Consider the following 15,457-nt stretch of genomic DNA (forward strand, 5'->3'; position numbering starts at 1 on the left):
AATTAAAAAATATAATAATAATAAGAATAATAAATTCAAATAAAAGTTTTAAGAAAACTAAAAACTAAGTGCAAGCAACAAAAGATATTTCATCTAAGCTACATTACGTAATAAATCCGTCGACTTACATGGATATGTCCCTGATAGCAACAAATACATACGTACATACATAAATGTATATGAATTCGCTTGATTAATTTCCAACTTAACGGAAGTACGCCAAAAACAGATAAGTTAGAAGCCACAAAATAGACAACAACAGCGAAGCAACACATAATAAAATCACACAAGCAATAAATGTCACAATCAAGCAAATACAATAGTTAATGCAACACAATAAAAGTAAAAGAGGAGCACAATTTTTTTGTTGAGATTACAATCAACAGACTTAAATTGCTAAAGAAAAGAACGCGAACTCAATCAGCAGCATAAAACGCTTTGACGTCGTTCGGTCCAGCGCGCATGCAATCGTTTGGACTTCAGATATTACGCACGTAAGCGACAGCTAGTTATATTTTTTATTGTTATTGTTGCTTCACGCAAGTTTACACGTCATAAGCAAATACGCGATCAGTTGGAGACACGTCGCTACTGTCGCCAAGTCAAGTTTTCCTCAACCACGCCACATCATCAGCATAAGCTTCAACAAACGGACGCGCAACGTCGGCAATTAACGAGCCACGCTGTCAATATACTCTTTTGAATGGAAACACTGGACAGTGGCATTTATGAGACGCATAACTGCCGACTGCAAGTTAACGCAGCACATCGCAACGACAACGCCACCGACGACGACACCGTCAACGGCTGCATAAACGCCACTTGCGTATCACAAGCACAACAAAAGCGAAGCTATTGCTACCTGCTCGCTAGCGGTGACTACACGCTGTGGATTGTCAAACTAAACTATCCAAAAGGTAGGTGAACATAAGCGAATGTGCTGGGAGGGTGGCCCTAATGAGGCACACAAATATTTTTATGACAAGATATAAAAACACAAATCGAAAATATTTAAGTTTTCATAAAAAAATGTTTTTTTGCTGCATGCAAGCCGTTTTAATGCAATCTAAAATTGTTTGCTTTAATAACATAGCTGGCGTATAATCGTATGTGTACTGAGTCACTTTTTATCTGGCGCCACTTTTGTAGATATTGCTTGAAAGTGAAGGATATGCCAATGTTGCCAGCGCAGACAGTTTGACTGACAAGCACGCGCATACATACAAATATATGTAGAATGAATACTTACCAAAAAAACGGGGAAAAATACGTACGTATGAATACGAAAACTCTCCACTTTGACTATCACGAAGCGCTTTTGTTACTCATACGCCATGTTACACCGACACGCTGGCGCGTTGTACTTTGCCTGAGCAACTGTCAGCCGTCAACCGCCAGCGGTGCGTCAACAACCTGTTACTCTCACGCTCTCGTACAGCTTTGCTTTATCACATTTCGCTGAAGTGAACGCTGAAATGTAAATATTTTCCTTCTGTCGACGATAAATAAATTATATTAAATTTCATTTCTAACTACAACTGCGTTGTAGCGCGTCTCATTAGCTGCATGTGTGGATGTACGCTTCTACTTGATGTGCATGTGTGTGGGTGACATTTATTTAGTTTTTAATCACATATAATAAATTATCAAATAAACATACATGCAAACATGCATATATGTATATGTACATATAAATATATTCTTCTATTTTTCCTGCTTCTGTATGTGCGCGTGTTTATACTCGCGAAAATAGTAAACAAACTAAGTGATACGCGTCCATCCGTCAAACGGGCGGCACATGTGACTTTGCCTGTGTGCCTCTTATTTTGCAACGATAATTACAAATTGATAAATCTTGTAAAAGAAAATGTATAGAAAATTATTTAAAATGAGAAAATTTTATTACGCCATAAAAGAGCGCATCTTGCTCTCTATAAAGCTTTCTTAATGCCCTAGAGTTGTTTTTGTGAAAGTTTCTTGCCTAAAATTTGTTCCTTCCGCGATCGAACGAAGCGCGTATCTTTCGGCGATCATTCTCCTTATTCTGATATCTTTTTTCAATATTAAAAAAAAAGCAGATCCTATAAGTTTTTTTTCCCGATGCTGAAAATCTGTTTTCATGGGGGTATTCTGGTCTAGACGCCTACATTTTAGACTAAGATAAAAAAATTGAAAACATTGTTACTCTGCATTTTTATATTATAGATTTTTATTGACATTTAAGCAAGACACCGTGGGGTGAGGATTTTAAATAATCGTGTTTCTTGCTTGAAATGATTCCAACGCTTGTAGTGATTAAAAAAAAAAGAATTTGAAAACATCTTCCTTGGTAAAGAATTCGCTATCGGATTGAGCTTTGCCAAGGAAAAAAATTAAAAAAATGGCGCGACACCCGAAAACGGTTGGCCTAGTGTGAAAACCTCAGATGCCTTGTACTCTCTATTTTGATCTTTTCCAAATTTTTAAAAATACTTAAAGCTAAAATTCTCCAAAATCCCAGGTAGGCGAAATAGGGAGTATAACAAAGATTTTTATCAAATTTCAAAGGAATCTGTTCAGTTGAATCGAAAAAAGCAGTTTCGAGGAAAACATTTTTCCTACGCACAACCCGGCCTAACTCATCGTGTATCAAGTCTATTAAGATTTCAACGTCCTCCTTTTACAGTACTGTTTCGAATATTTTGGCCTTTCTCAGCTCAGCCTCGCAATACAATTAAATATTTTATTAATGGTTTAAGGCAAAAATTACATTGTTGCCAAATGAAATGTATTACGCGTGTACAGTACTCGTTCACAATTTTGGAACACATTCAAAATTGCCAAAATATTTTGTGGAACAAAGGTAACGTACAATTTTCCATATTATACATACAATGTAGAATGAAATGCCAACAAAACAAAATATCACAAACACACATATATACATACACATGCGTACATTACGTGAGTTTATCGAATGTGGAACGTTTTCAATACGAAATTCGTGCAGATCATTGTGCGTGCGTGTGTTTTTTGCGACTTTTCGTACAGTTCCACAAAGAAATGGTACCGAAAAAATCGTTTCCCCAATATAAGCCAATACGCCACAATATATAGGGTTATTTGCTGGGCGCTACTGCATCAGCAAACGCCGGAGAGCTGCCAGAAATCAGAAATCAGGGTATGTACCAAAAAGTGAAGAAACTAGGTGCAATTTGGAGAAAAAATATATAAGCATAAATTATACATATATAAGAAGAAATACATAAGAAATAGAAATACAATAAAACAGAACATTTTTCAAATTTGTGTGGTAATGAAATTGCTGATGACGTCGTTGACTGAATTGCTGTAGCAGGTGTTGTTGATGACGCTGATGCACACTTGTATTTATACATAAGACCATGATGAAATAGCTACGGCTGTGCGTAGGCTGTTCTTGCACTTCTTCGCACAAAATTTGCTGTTTTCCAAATACAATTTTGAATAATAGAGGAGTTACCGCGTTGTAAATCTCGTTATTTTTGCGTGTATGCTATAAATATTTAAATGGAAAATCATTGTCTGGGATTAAACTGGTCGCGAATCGGCCGAAACGAGTTCGAAGCGGTTCGCTGTGGCGTCTATGTGCCTATCAATAAAACCGTGACCGCTGCGTTGTTGCTGTTGTTGTTGTTTTTCATTTCATATATTTATATTGTGTCTGCTGTCTTACGAAGTGTATCAATTGAAATTAATTTAAACGTACCCAAACAGTCTTAAACGCCGCTGTACACGCAGTAACAATCAGAATCATAAGTCTGATAGTCTCCACCGTAGACTCGAACGCCGGTCAACTGGCAATCGAAGTGCCGCTGACCAATTTACCGCGAACACCGAGCAAGTGCTGTAATTCGCGTAAACACACACACATACGAGTTCACAGAGTTGCTTTAATTTCTCTATTTTATGGGTTTTATTTACTTTTGTATCTCCACAACACTTTTACACTTTTTGCTATTTTCGCTATTTTCGCGCGTGCAATTTTATCACAGCTCTTGAGCTAGTTCTTCGCTTGAATTTGCTAAGCGTTCGCATTGTTTACTTTCGATTTTTATTGCCCATTTACATTTGTTTTCGCCGCGAGTAAAAATCAATTAGTTGCGTTTGTTTACAAATATTCGTGTCTATAAATGTGCCAACTAAGAGGTCTTCTGCTATGTTAATGATGATTGGCTTGTTGCTAATTTACACGTTACAGAATAAAACAAAAAACACAAGACCGTGCACAGATGCATCTCTCATAGTATAAAGGAGTATAAAAAGTCCTTTATCTTGATTGTAAACGACCAATTTGTATGGCAGCTATATGCTATAGTGATCCGATCTGAACAATTTCTACGGAGATTGCAGCGTTGTCTTCGATGTTATGCATTATTGCAATAATGTTTTGTAAAAACAAACACCGTTTAAAGGCAAGCCCGCGCATACCAACACAACACAGGGTGCACTGTATTAAAAATGTTCACCACACTTACTTCCGTTTTCCGTGCGTGTACATACATACATATGTACTTCGTGTGACTGCCATTTTGTTGTAAAATTTTAAGTGTAATTGTAGCTTATCTGCTGAATGTGTTTTGTTCTTGTCTCAGCGCTCAGGCATGTCACATACACAAGAAAACAATCATATAAACACACACACATCCAACTTCTTTTGAACGCAGACAGGCACCTTGAGTGTCGCTGCCAGGCCATAGGTACTTGCTTTTTGAACGCATTTTGCCACTTTCGTACAACAGCAAAAGCCCTTGTTTATTTATTTATTTATTTAATAATTACTTGCGGCGTAGTAATTTGAATGTGCTTAAGTATTTAATCTGGCCGTACTTTTAGCTTGATTATCTGATAATACGTACAGGTAAACAAAAACATACTAGTTTTGGGCACAAGTTATCAAAAGTTTCAACAGCAGCCCACAAACTTGTGAATTGTGCACAATTCGCAGCAAGCGTTAGCAAGTGTAGGAAATTTCGGAAATTTTGAACTGATATATGATTAGCTATGTTGCTCTTGTTTGCGCTCATGTCATCGCGTTTAACAGACAGGCCAATATGAATAGATCCAAGCGGGTATATACATATGTATGTATGTATACTCACAATGTTTGTAGCTATTTGCCCCTAGTATATTACGGCCATAATTCATTTTCAAATATTATATAAACAAATCTTTCACCCATTAATGTCGGCCTGAGTGGCAGCGCAGGGGTGCATGATGACTGCCGGCGAGTGCCTATTTGATCGGTAACGAAGAGAGGGGGGACACAAAGAAAAACAAGTAGAGAATTTATTTAATATTTTCGCCTTTAGCACCTAGAAGCACACAAAAAAAATACAAGTCACTAAAAAAAACTGCCGGTCTCCGCGGTCGCGGTGTTATTTGCGGCTTGTGCGTCACAACTTTCCCAAAATGTATGCGCGGTCGTCAGTGGCCAATGGCGCGACTTTGCGTGGTCTGCAAGAAGCAATTTTGGGACTAAAGTTTCCCGACTATTGCAAAAAATATGGGTATATGAATGCAAAAAAAAAAAAAAATGTTGACTGCCAGACAGAGAATACTTATTCAAATAGAATGATATTGATATGTGCTCAGTATGTTCGAATATTTATAAAAGTAATAGAGTGATTGAAGAACTGAGCATTGCTTGATGGGCATTTTCCAAGTTTATATTGCTAGCATTTCCGAGTTGCACGTCCATTTAAAAATCTTAAAGAGAGAAAAAGTGGGGTTAGATTAGTGTACAATTCATAAAAAATCGTTATAGCCTGAGCCACAAAAATACTTTGAGAAAATCATTTAATTATGTAAACGTAATACTCATACAATTAAACGGTGCTTAACAGCTGTTTGTGGACGGCGCGGAAGGTAGGTTTGTTTGACGTTAGGGTATATTAAGTTTACCACGATATTTTAACACCAAAACAGGAAGAGTTAGAGACCTTATAAAGTCTATATATGTATAAATGACCAACGTAACAAGCCAAATCGATTTAGCCATTTTTGTCTGTCAGTCGGTATACATATACGCAACGTTTTGAGATATCGACACAGGTCCTTTCCTCACCAAGAAGCTGCTTGATTGACAAAACTGAACAATCGGAATCAAGTCCTTGTATGTCCTTGTTTATTTGAAGAGACAAAGATTATTACCGAATTACTTATTAATTCTCCAAAATATCCAAAGAAATTTTCAGAACGGACCACTAACTTTTTTGTATTTAATAAGATATCTTCACGGTATTCATAGATCATATAGATTATTACACGAAGTATCGCTACAATCTCCGAAACTATTGTTCAGATCGAACCACTATAGCATACAGCTACCATTTCAACTGACCGATCGAAGTGAGAATAGGAATTTTGTGTACACTTTCATGCTATAAAAAATGCACCTGCACCGATACAATTTCCATTTCCACCGCACAATGATGGTTTCAACGTTTTCGTTCTGGTGTAGAGGTGGTCGAAGATGCGCCACGCTCCGGAAGGCCTGAGGTCGAAAATTGCGATAAAATCGCTGAATTGGTCGAAAGAGACCAGCATAGTAGCAGCCGTAGCATCGGTCAAGAGCTGGGCATGAGTCATCAAACCGTTATAAAATAAAAAAAAATAAATAAAAAAAATAAATAACAAAAAAAAAATAAAAAAAAAAAAATAAATAAAAAAAAATAATTAAAAAAAATAAATACCGCAAGACTTTTTTGACAAACTAATATATAGCATATTGGGTCAATTTACTCATGGCGCGTTGCCCGAAGCGGATTTCTCAGTTTCCGGAAATTGAAAAAGGCCACTGGCAGCCAAATCCCTCAAATACGGTGGCTGGTCCATAATGCTCGTTCTGTATTAGAGAATTTTCCAGATTTAATGAGAGGTGACCCATTAGGAAGAAGAAAGCAATAAGACAAAAATCTCCCTATGTCCAATTTTTCATTCCTCTGAATTTATTTTTTTAACTGCTTACTCTTGCCCATAAACATTGCAGCTCATCATGCATCCCATTGCGCTTGGCCCAGGAGCGCGCTACCAAAACAGAGCAAACACAGCAGTGCGCAGATTTTTAAACATTTCAATACCTCAATTAAATATAATTTTTAATTACTTTTTAATATCATTTAGTAATTCCTTCGAATCTATAGTCTTTAAAAGCCATTTTATTGCCACCACATATAGAGTATATGCTTGTGTGAGTATGTTTATTTGGTACTCTCTTCTACCGTCGGACCCATCATGTTTTCAACTGGCCACAATCAACTTACTCATTTTTTATTTTGGTTCATTTATTTAATATCACGATTATTCTTTGACGTCAACAAGGTTTTCTTCTTTTTTCGACCGATTTCATATCATTATTTTTTTTATATTCACTCGGCTAAAAGTTATTTTTAGTTAAGCCACACAGAGTTGTTGGACCAAAACGCCCAGACGCTTGTGGGACTTCAGGCGACAATTTACTGGACTCACGAACATATGTACATATGTATGTACTCGCAATTTATTTGTGTATGTATGTAGGAGTGTGTACATATGCCAATAACAGCCACTTGGGCGGCATTATTTTCATAAAATGCGATTTCCAATTTTCCCAAAAAGAGCTTTTGTATAAACTGTGTACCGATTTCAATAATATATATACGTACATATGTATATACTATGTATCTATTTTGTTGCCATGAACGAATATTTTGCTCGAAAAATTTTGCGTACTTTCGTACACACTGCGTTCGGTTTTTTTGGCGAAAATAATAATCGCTGAAAACACGGAGAAACGGAAGAAAGTAAAAAATAATGAAATTACAAAATTATATGTACATTCATATATACAGTGTATATACAAGCACTTCGATCTCTCATTAAAGGCACATTGAACATTGCCGACAATAGACAAGGCCAAATGCGCCAAAATGTCATATTTCCCTGTACTTGGCTGTGCTCAGTCGTTGCAATTCGGAAAAGTGCCAGCGAATGCCAGACAAAAGAGTAGGATAGATAGAGCATTAGAGTGAGAAGTAGCGCGCAAGCCTAAGCACGTTCGGCGTACAGCTGATCGTAAGTCAGACGACACGCGGTCATGTGGCACGCCGAATATTAATGCCGCGTCTGCGTTATTTATTGTACGATTTCCAATTTTGTTTTGCTCCTGTTTTTTTTTCAAAACTGTGTTTTATTTTATACTTTTTTGTGGTTGCTTTTTATGCTTTTTTTTTGCGAAAGAATTTGTTATGTTCTTTTCTAAACTCGGTGCGCACATGAGAATATTTTTAAATCGTCAAACAGCCGCCAAAACAGTAGGAATATATATATGTATATATACATAAGTATGTGTATATACATATATAATGTTTTCATATTTTTTGTGTTGAAAGCATAAAAAACACGCTAGTTTGTAGTGATTTTGGAAAATGAAAAAAGGCCTGTTTTTTTGGAGGTTTTCAAACTTTTCCGTGCTTTTAGTGCTTTTGCAAAAATACATTTCTAAAATATCTAATCTTCTTGAAAATTTTGAAAAAGGAAAGTATATTTAATCAATTATATTTAATTCGTAACACTTAACTTACACCAAAATATTGAAATTCTGGATTCTTTTCCTCCGATTTATACACACTGCAAATTAGGCTCATCGCTAATACAGGGTATTTTAAGTTAATACTAAGTTTGTCACCCTGCTTTTAACACACAAAAGGAAACGTCGGAATGCCATATAGTATAGACCAGTTTGTTCAATAAGTTTTGTCGTCTGATAAGAAAAACACAATTTTATGATTCAAAATACATTTTATTATTCAGTATAATCTGAAGTGAGAATCCGAAAAGTCTGCAAACTACGCTTCAACAGCCGTTATGATCTCTTCATTTTATTAAAAACGCTTGCCACGCATACATTTTTTGAGTTCTGGAGACAAATGGAAGTCGCTAGGGGCCAACTATGGTGAATCCGGTGGATGCTCCAACAATTCGAACTTTCATTCATGGAATTTAGCCATTGTAAAAATGCTCTTGTAACACGGTGCATTGTCCTGATGAAAAATTATTTTTTTTTGCTAAATGCTTGAAGAGCTAAATCGATTTAGTTGTGCCCGTCTGTCGGTCAGTCTATACATGCATACAGTTGCTATACAAACTGTGCAATCGGAATCAAGTCCTTGTATGGAAAAATTTCTCATTTCAAGAGACATTTTCACTATGACAATAACAATTCGGCTTGGTTTATTGGTTGTGCCATTGATGCCAACACTGAAGAAATTGTTCAGATCGGATCACTATAGCATATAGCTGCCTTACAAACTGACCGATCAAAGTTCGTGTAAGGAGTCTTTTTTTAGCAGTTCAAGTTGCCTTCTTTACGTTTAAATCAGTCTGGGGTTTGTCAGCAGCCTTTGCTGGTTTGACGTCACAGGAAACGTATAAGCATTTGGAATATTTTACAACGACTCACATTAGCAAGAAATAGTACTTTTAATACTTTCAATGTCGGTTATTGAGTTCTTCGGCCAAACATATTTTCCATTCTATTAACTTGTTGTTTCTCAAAAATTAAGAATGATTAATACCACTGCGTTGCTTCCACAAAGCAAGCCACGGTAAAACTCTCAAAAAGCGGATTTCTGAGGTAACGCGTATCCATGACTCAATTGCTCCTAATTGCAACTGTAAATAAAGAAATTTTAATCAATTGATTAATTGAAATGTGCGCATAAACAAGCGTGAGTCATAATGTACATACATATGTATATGTATGTATGTATGTATGTATAAATGATCGACAGCATAAGTCAAATGGAATGATTAACAAAAAAAAATCAACAAATCGAAATTAGCGAATTTCGCCATAACAAATAAATTGAAGTATCTCTCTCTATTGATTTTCTTATTTATTTCCTTCAGCTTATATTATAATGTATTTGTTTTTTACTCATATTGCCGCTCCGTGTGCCACCAATCACCCCGTTGTTCCGGCGGACAGCGGCGCATGATGTGTGCGCTAAAAATAAATGTCCATCCAGCATGTGAATGAGAGATATGAATTGGGAACTTGGTGACACAGAGTCTTCTTAAAAAATCTATAATAAATAACCCACTCGGTTCTATTCGTTGGTTATATCTTACATGATGTGAGCGTAGTAGAGAGAGAGAGAAAGAGAATATAATACCATAATAAAATATTGGGTAGTCGGAAATGTCTTTTCGTATTTCTAACTTCAACTCTTTTTTATATTTTTAATAATAAATAAAAAAACAAATATGTACCATTTTGGTCGACCACTTTTTGCCATTTTTCCGCTAGAGACATTATTCCATCAGTGTAAAACTTTCATCGGTGTAAATCGAAATTTCCAGAAAGGAGGCGAAAGAACCATGTTGTACTACACGAACTGTTACAGCATCGTATCCGTAAACTTCACAAATTTTATTGGTGGCTTGCGTGGAATTATTCCCTTTTTTATACAAAAATTTCAAAACATAGCAAATTTTTTCAATATTTTCACTCATTTTTGAACAGCTGTAACTTTTTTTCAACTTCCTCGAATTTAATTTTTTGTTTGGTTAAATGAAGCTTAAAATCTCACCTTTCCAACACTAATGGTATGACACACTGCGATTGGTAGCACTGGAGATATACATACATCTATTGACAAAATACGAAAATACTTTTTCGACTACCATATTAGCTTTAGACGATCGTCTTCGTTTATTCACGTGATCAACACCAACACCGCATAGCAGCTTATTAGCTTAACCTCCCATTTGCATAGCCTGCTAGCAAGTTATTCACGTTTTCAAGCTAAAAAATTAAAATTGTGCTTCTTCTTCCGCACAAATAATTTTATGTAAACAAATATCCACCCCAGAATTAACTGCATACTCGAGGGAAACGTAGAAACAGAAACGTACTGACGGGAGTGCAAGTGCAGCAACAAAAACACACGCAAATGATAACAATAAAAATTAGTTAAAGAGGCTTTATCTCAAACAATGTGGCGGCTGAATGACGTCAGCGCGGGTCCATCTGCGTCGGCAATGTTTGTGCGTGCATACATACAAAAGCGCGTCTGTATGCTTGTGCATGCATGTGTGCATAATATTATATTTTATTTATATTTACTTATTTTATTGTATAAAACAATGTTTTTTTTTCCACACACGCACGTCCACAAATTCGCCCACCTCTGTACGTTGTTATTCGGAAGTTTATCAAAATGAAGGCAGAAAAGCAAATTGTCACTCTTAATAATGCAAAAACTACATTAATCAAGACTTGATGCCAATGAGTGGTCGCTGCTGCTGGCGTTTAGTTAATTTTTTTTATGACTATTGCTGTACTTAAGACGAAAGACGTCAACGTTGATTTTAAACTTTATCATATATGCTGCGTAGTTATTTAAATTTTGGTACTAAAATTTGTTTTTATTGCACTTTGTTTGAAAGAACGTTTACTTCTTGTACTATTTTATTTTATATGATGTATCTGCGCTGTTTTCTGCAATTTCTTAAAACTCACTTGATATTTTGATTATTTTTTTGCTGTCATTCACGTTTTAAATCGGTTTATGGTGTGTAATTTTGCCACCGTTGCTACACGTTTTACTTCTCGTGATATCTAAATACTACCGCTTATTCGTATCTCTGATCTCTGGTTGCGTCAAAGTCACAAAGTGGGAAAAAATCATATTTGTGCTAATTTGGAAAATTATGAAATCATTATTTATAATTTAGATATAAAGAGTTGTTTAAATATTGACTGAATAACAAATGAAATTTACAAATAAAATAAACCAACCACTATTCACTTTTATTATATATGTACATATGTACATATGGGTAGTCAAAAAGTATTTTCGTATTTTGTCAATAGATGTCGTTGGAAATGTACGACTATCTCCAGTGCTACCAATCACATTGTGTCATACCATATAATGTTGGAAAGATGAGATTTTAGAATTTGACTAGAAATATGAAAAGAGTTTTTCGACTACCCAATAAATACTGAAGTATTTTCATAGATACTTGTTGGTGTGTATAATCTTTTCCTAAGCCACATTTCACCGCACCACTTTCGTTTCGTTTCTCTTTACTCTAATAGGTTTCTATAAGTGTTTGTATATACATACATGTGTACATATGTGGCAAAATTACTATAATCGTAAATTGTTTATATTATGTTGTTATACCACAAAATCCGCGACGCGGATCAAGTACATATCAATTAAAGAAAGAAAAAGCTTTGCGCTACTAATAATAATAGTGCATAAACATAAATATGTATATTAGTCCCGAACTATTTCTTTCTATAAAATCGCGTATGAGCGAAATGATCTACGGTACAACACCTTTACCCAGGGAATATGGGTCTAACATGCGTTTGGAGCCAGCGATTTTTAAGGCGAAGTTTCCCACGGCAGTCGGGTCTAAGTAATCGAAATTAACTCAAGGATGTTTTCTGACGCAAAAACAGCCAGCCGAAGTCTAAAAAACCTAAATAATCGGTTGTATGAGATATATGTATGTGATAAAGTGATTCGATCTGACCATTCCGACAAATGATCAATAGAATATCAAAATGTACCTACGTATCAAATTTGATTCGTATATTTCAAAAACTAACGAACATATGTTTATGAGACCTAAAACGGCTCGAAACCGGTTCCAGACCAGTGGTCTCTTAGGCAAAGTTGTTCAGAATGATCCATAGCACATTTCTCGCAATCGCGATTGTCCGTTTTTTGGCTCCCTGTAAATCAACACACTTTAATGTACACACATATATATGTACTATGTTTACACACTCCTACATATTTATAAACGTTTCGGTGTTTGTTGTCATTATTTACTGCCAGCAAGGTAACTTTTGTAATAAAAGAAATTTCGTTTCATTTCATTGCGTTGCATTTCATTTGTATGTGTGTATGCGTTGACAATGAGTTAATCTAAAGATGACTTAATAACTTTGCTTCTGACATTCTGACACCGCTTATTCTTCCCCAAGCGCTAGTATACAAACCAACACATATGCAGCTGCGTACATCATGCCTAGAACTATGCATAAATATTTGTCTTTGCACGCGAGTAAGCTTTAAAAATGAAGAAATGCAAAACATTGTTGCTATTTAAAAATAAAGCGGAAATGGGTTATGTCAATAATTGAAAATGAAGGATACACCTCCCGCGAAAAGTTTAAGAAAAGGTGCGTCAATTTCAGTGTTTTAGTGAATGATGCAAATCTTTGGTATTTTTTGGCTAGAATAATGTCTATTTCTAGCCAAAAAATACCAAAGATAGTCGAAAAAGTCTTTTCGTATTTCTAATCAAATTTCAGCATATTTTTTTTATAATTATAATAATGAATAAATAAACAAATATGTACCATTTTGGTCGACCACTTTTTGCCATTTTTCCGCTAGAGACATTATTCAATCAGTGTAAAACTTTCATCAGTGTAAATCGAAGTTTCAAAATTTCCAGAACGAAGCGAGCGAACCATTGTTGTCCTACACGAACTGATATAGCATCGTCTCCGTAAACTTCACAATTTTCATTGGTGGCTTGCGTTGTTTCTATTCACTTTTGGAAAGCTGTAACCATTTTTCAATTTTCTCAAATTTAATTATTTTTTTGGTTAAATGAAGCTTAACATCTCAGCTTTCCCCCACTATATGCTACACAATGTGATTGGTAGCATTGGAGATATACGACTGCATGTCACCTATTGACAAAATACGAAAAAACTTTTTCGACTACATTGACACCCAGTTCAGGGCATACAAATATTCAGGAACTAAACATAAAAAGCCCACATTTCTGCCAAAAATGTCACAAACACAATCAATATATTTGGACACACTTTGGCAGTAGCCTCCAAGACAGTATTATTGATTTCCTTATTTCCTTTCTGCTTCTGTATACATTTGGGTAAACAAGGGCAAACAAGTCTTTTCTATTTTTAGCTGGCAATAAATTGAAAATATTTAAATGCGCTTAAACCTTCTGTATGTATGTAGCTTACCTTGCCAACCTACATGCACGCACACACACACAAATGTACAGCGTAATTAAAATAAATAATTTGCATAAATTCCCAAAAACACCGTTTCCGGTATATCGTCCATCATAATCGACGATCGGCCGCAGCGAGTAATTTATTGAAAGCCCATTTAATTCACAAATGCGCAGTTTTCTTTCCCCCAGCAGCAAGCCTTACCAAATTAAAATGATTAAAAGCCACTTTTAGTGTCCATGAGTGCGTTTAAAGCGCGAAAATGCAATTTTTTGGAAAACAATTTTAATTGCGAAAATTCCACTTAACTCTTTTTTTTTACTTTTCTGTTTCGCACAAGGAAAAGTGCTTTTTTAATTATGCGTGCGCAAGTTTTTGCTTGAAAGGCAATATTTTTCTGCTAAACAACAATAACCATAAAATTCTTGAGATATCTGCGAGTAATTATTCACCGCGTGAGGCTATTGTAAACATTTCTATTTAAATGTGCAACTAAATATACGAATGATAATGGCTAAATCGCTAAAAACTTTAGCTAAAAGTAGCGTGGAATGCTGGACGCCAGCGGCTAGTCCGTCTTATTTCCCACGGCGCGCGGGCAGCTTCAAGCAACAACAACAGCCAAGAAACGTGGAAAGTAGAAAGCACAACAGGGCGCCCTAAATCACTAGCAGATATCAAAGCCACTGCAAATATGTTCTAAAAGTACACACACACATATATGTGTATATTTACATATGTGTACTGAATAGAAAAGGTAGCAGCGGGCAATAATATTAAACACAATATTCAAATGTACTACACATTACCGTTGAGTAGCCATAATATCCTTGAAACAACTGTATCAATGTAGGTGTGTGTGTGTTTTGATTTTGCAATAAAATTTATAATGCTAAATTACGTAGGTAGCTAATATCTACAGACTTAATCGGTATTATCTGCAAATGATATGCACTCGTCTAAGCTACATATAGTATATAATACATACATTTGAATATGTATGTTAAATATTTGCTTAACTAATTCTGATTAACTTAAATAGTCGACGTTTGTGTATATTCCAAAACAAGTAAAAACTTTAACTTCGGCTACACAGAAGCTATAATACCCTACACAGCTGTATTTCTTATAGCATAAAAAAGAGCTTACCTCTTGTTGTTGTCGTTGTTATTGTTGCAGCAACAGAAAATGTTCCTGAAGAAGAAGAATTTGGAAGAATGCTGTCGGGTGCACGGAAAAAAATCCGGATCCGTTCCGGTTACACAAACGCGACTGTTGTGAGTACGGAAGAGCTTTTTATACTCTCGCAACAAAGTTGCTAAAGACTAGTTGTCCCCAACTAGTTTTATAGTATTGTTCACATAACGGTTGTTTGTAAGTCCTAAAACTAAAAGAGTCAGATATAGGGTTATATATACCAAAGTGATCAGGGTGACGAGT

General features: G+C 35.6%; 1 protein-coding gene across 1 annotated transcript in view; it reads left to right on the forward strand.

Annotated features, from left to right (window-relative positions):
* The first annotated feature begins 576 nt into the window (after nt 1-576).
* The window catches only part of LOC108965086 (synaptic vesicle glycoprotein 2B), a 36,639-nt gene continuing 21,758 nt past the window's right edge, over nt 577-15,457 (forward strand). Inside the window, exon 1 of the mRNA XM_018927273.1 lies at nt 577-917. The gene's annotated coding sequence lies outside the window, so the exon portion shown is untranslated. The remainder of the gene's footprint in view (nt 918-15,457) is intronic.

This window comes from Bactrocera latifrons, unplaced genomic scaffold (genome assembly GCF_001853355.1).
Source record: "Bactrocera latifrons isolate USDA-ARS-PBARC rearing strain unplaced genomic scaffold, ASM185335v1 scaffold_133, whole genome shotgun sequence".
NCBI classification, from domain to species: domain Eukaryota; kingdom Metazoa; phylum Arthropoda; class Insecta; order Diptera; family Tephritidae; genus Bactrocera; species Bactrocera latifrons.